A 4,433-nucleotide genomic window follows, 5' to 3' on the forward strand; every position below is an offset into this window, starting at 1 on the left:
AAAATTAGACATTGTCATACCTATATGGCTCGATGTAAACGTAAACACAATTTGAATTCTGCAAAACAAATTGACGTTCTTCAATTTCGTCTAAACAGAGCTATGTCCAGCCTCCATCGTTCAGATCGTGATTTAATCCCCCAACTAAGACAACAATTGACATTTGCATACAAAAATGAGGAAATATATTGGAAACAAAAAAGCAGAAATTTATGGCTCCAACTTGGGGATCGAAATACTAAATTTTTTCATGCTACTACAAAGAATAGATTTGCACAGAATTACATAACTTCAATAAAAATGAGCAGGGGAATACTTACAATGGAGACGCGGTTATTGGTGTACATGCTTCAGATTATTTTCACAAAATGTATACTGCGACGGGTCATCCAGTTTCACCAATAGATTTTGCTGACTTCAATCCTATTGTGACTCAAACTATAAATGATGAACAGACTCGAGAATTCACTTCTGAGGAAATCTATAAGGCTTTATCAATGATTGGAGATGATAAAGCGCCTGGTCCTGATGGATTAACTGCCAGATTCTACAAAGAGTGTTGGGAGGTGGTTGGAGAGGATATCACCTCTGAAGTAAAAGAATTTTTTACTACTGCAGTTATGAAACTTGGTCCTAACAATACTAATATCTGTATGATCCCAAAAACAATGGAGCCAAACATTGTATCTAATTACCGACCCATTGGTCTCTGCAATGTGATCTACAAAATCATTTCTAAGTGTCTTGTCAACCGTTTAAAAGATCATTTAGATACAATTGTATCGGAATCCCTGGCAGCGTTCATTCTAGGACGTTTAGTTACTGACAATATCCTAATTACTCATGAACTAATGCATTCTCTCAAAGTATGAAAGCGTGTCTCATAAACTTATATGGCTGTTAAAACATATGTCAGTAAAGCTTATGATCGAGTTGAATGGAACTTCTTAGAAACCACGATGAAGATGTTTGGTTTTTCCCCTACCCGGATTAGTTGGATCATGGCTACAATTCGATCGGTTGAGTATGCAATTCTAATAAATGGCACACCATTTAGAAAGGTACTTCCTACTCGGGGGATTTGACAGGGGGATCCCCTGTCTCCATACTTATTTATTCTATGTGCAGACATCCTAAGCCATCTTATTAAATCTCAAGTGTCCTCAAAGCTACTTCAAGGGATAAAAATTGGCAATGGTGTACCTCCAATCACTCATTTGCAGTTTGCAGATGATAGTTTATTCTTTTGCAGAGCAAACAATAGAAATTGCTAAGCTTTGAAAGATGCCTTTGATGTCTATGAATATTGTTCAGGACAAAAAATCAATACATCAAAGTCTCTTATCACTTTTGGATCTCGTATTTTTGGTCACCTTCAAAGCTCAATGAAACAAATCTTGCAGATATCAAATCAAGGGGGAGGTGGAAAGTATCTTGGCTTACCAGAACAGTTTGCCAGTTTGGTAGAAAAAAGAAAGAAATATTTGAGTATGTAGTTGAGCGATTTCGCCAACGTACATCTAATTGGAGTGGCAAGTTCCTATCACCTGCAGGAAAAGAAGTTAATTTTTAAGTCAGTAGCAGTGGCGATGCTGGTTTATGCAATGTCTTGTTTCAAATTACCACTAGGTTTAATCTCAGAATTAGAATCTTTATTGATGAATTTTTGGTGGAAAAATACATCTTCATCAAGAGGGATTTCTTCGATTGCTTAGAAAAGGTTACAATACTCTAAGAAAGAAGGTGGTCTCGGGTTTCGAGACTTAGAAAAGTTCAATGATGCTCTTTTAGCAAAACAAGCATGGAGAATTTTAAACTGTCCTAATAGTCTATTTGCAAAGGTGATGAAGGCTACATACTTTCCTGATGTCTTAATTGTAGACGCTACGGCTAAAAAATGACAATCATATGGTTGGTCCTCCATTCTAATCGGTCTGGATCTTTTAAAAAAAGGTGTCAGAGTTATTGTAGGAGATGGTTCAACTATTCGTGTCAACGTTGGTAATATTGTTGTTTCTCATCCTCCACGTCCCGTTAGTTCAGTGGATCCACAATTTAATGGTGTGCTGACTACATTTATTCAATCGGCTGATAATGTAAAGTCCTGGAACACACATGCCATCGTTAACATTATTAAACCAACTGATTTTGAGGGGTTAACTCAATTATACATTCCTCAGTCCTGCTCGATTGACTAAATTGTATGGGATTATAATTCTTCAGATGAGTATACAGTTCGTTCTGGATACTGGCTAGCTACACATGATTCAATCATCTTAGCTCCTGCTCCTGATATACCCCATGGCTCAATTGACTTGAAAAACCGGTTGTGGAAACTGCAAATATTGCCAAAGATTAAACATTTCCTTTGGAATGTTTTATCTAAATCGTTAGGTACATCAACAAGACTTATTTCTCGTGGAATCAATATTGATAGAACTTGTCAGTGTTGTAAATAATCAGATGAAACGATCAATCACACTTTATTCACATGCCCATCATCACAATTGGTTTAGAATTTGGCGAATATACCTACACAGTCTAACTTTCATGCCACTGACCATGAGTTAAATGTTTCCTCTTTGCTAAACATATATAATGACCACTCGCTTTCAAGAGAACAAAATCTCCTGCTTTTTTGGCTCATTTGGAATATATGGAAAGCTCGTAATAATTTCATTTTCAATAATGTGGTCGACGATCATTACCGGACTCTGTCTCAATCCAAAGCAGAATCCTTTGAATGGCTACAATCTTTGAATCTGCAACCTCAACACTTGTCTTCTGCTATGCACCCGCAGAACCCTCATTAGGTGAGACCAAAATCACCAATGGTCAAATGCAATTTTGATGTAAGCTATGTGGCGAATACTAAAAAAACAATAGAAGGTTGGATACTTTGAAATAACGTTGGTCTGACTACACATTGGGGATCAAGTATACTAAGGGCAGCAAATAGCTCTTTGGAGGGTGAAGCAGAGGCTCTGTTATTGGCCATTCAACAAACTGCTAATCTTGGATACCTGAATGTATGCTTTTAAGGAGATTGTAAAGTCTTGATGAATTGCCTCTCTGGCTCTTTGGTAGATATCTCCATTCATAGTCTAATCCAAGATATTAAGCTTTATTCACGATTCTTCAGTGAAGTCCAGTTTACCTTTGTTCATCTTACAAACAATGAGGCTGCTTATTTATTAGCAAAGAAAGGTTGTAATAATTTGGATTTTTATTCTGATTGTAATAATCTCTCTATTTGGTTGATGGAACCGTTGTATTTGGACAGATTTTATTCTGAATAAATTATTTTTGCTGGAAAAAAAAATTGCAACTTATGTTCCCGATTCCAAAAAAAAAAGATTTACGGCCATCTAAGGCCCTGATTGGTAACCCAATTTTAAGACTTTAAGAATGTTTAAAGCCTTGACAGCCAATTTTTTGCCAATCAGTCTTTTTTTGCTTTTATTTTTTTAAAGTTTTAAAAGTCACTCTTTTTTTTCTCTTCCTTGTTTTCCCATTTTTTTTAAGCGTCAAAACACCATGCTTTAAAACTAAACAATTTTTAAAGCATTCTTTTTTTTCACCCTTTTATATTTAAAAGCTATCCAAAAGTATATATAAGTATTTTATATATTTTATTTTTATAAATTAATTATTCTCATTTTTTCTCTTTCTTTTAAGACCCATTTCAATAATAAATTTTATTTTTTCATCATCATCACTAATAATACTATAAAAGAGTTTATAAAATTCATCATTAATAAGAAAATAACATTCAAACAATGCATTGATTAGTGGTTAATGGATTTTTGACGCTCATGTAACTACTCAAAGAAAAAAAAAACATTCAAAACAATTAAAAGACACTATTGATATCTAATGCTATGTGGATTAGTCGTCACTAGTTGTAGACATCCAAATGTGATGGAGCAAGACGTTAGTTCGAGACAATACATGGAAGGTGTCCGTGATGAGATTGCTAATGCTATGTGGGCTAGTGGTCACTAGTTTTTTTTTTTTTTTTTACATTATTTAAAATTTAATAAGTTAATAAATTGATGTCTACAACTTCAATTATTTATTTCTTATTCTTGTAGTTGTTTGTTTTAATTAGTTTTCAAACAAAATTTCATATTTGATTGATTTATATTTTTAAATTTTTAAATTTATCATTAATAAAATTTATTTTATTATTTATTTTATTATTAAAATGTTATTAAATTAATTTCTGACATAATATATGTTTATTATTAATATTTATAATAATAAAAAAAAAACAGCTACAGCTTTAAAAGTTGTTGGTAAACAATTAGATTTTAACAGTTAAAGTTTGTACATTCAAAGCATCAACAACCAAATTATCTGCAGCTAAAATGTTAAAGTCAAAATCTTTACTTTACAGCCGAAAGTAATAGCTGTTCAGTCAGGACCTAAAT

The sequence above is a fragment of the Camelina sativa genome, chromosome 11, assembly GCF_000633955.1.
Source record: "Camelina sativa cultivar DH55 chromosome 11, Cs, whole genome shotgun sequence".
Lineage (NCBI taxonomy): Eukaryota > Viridiplantae > Streptophyta > Magnoliopsida > Brassicales > Brassicaceae > Camelina > Camelina sativa.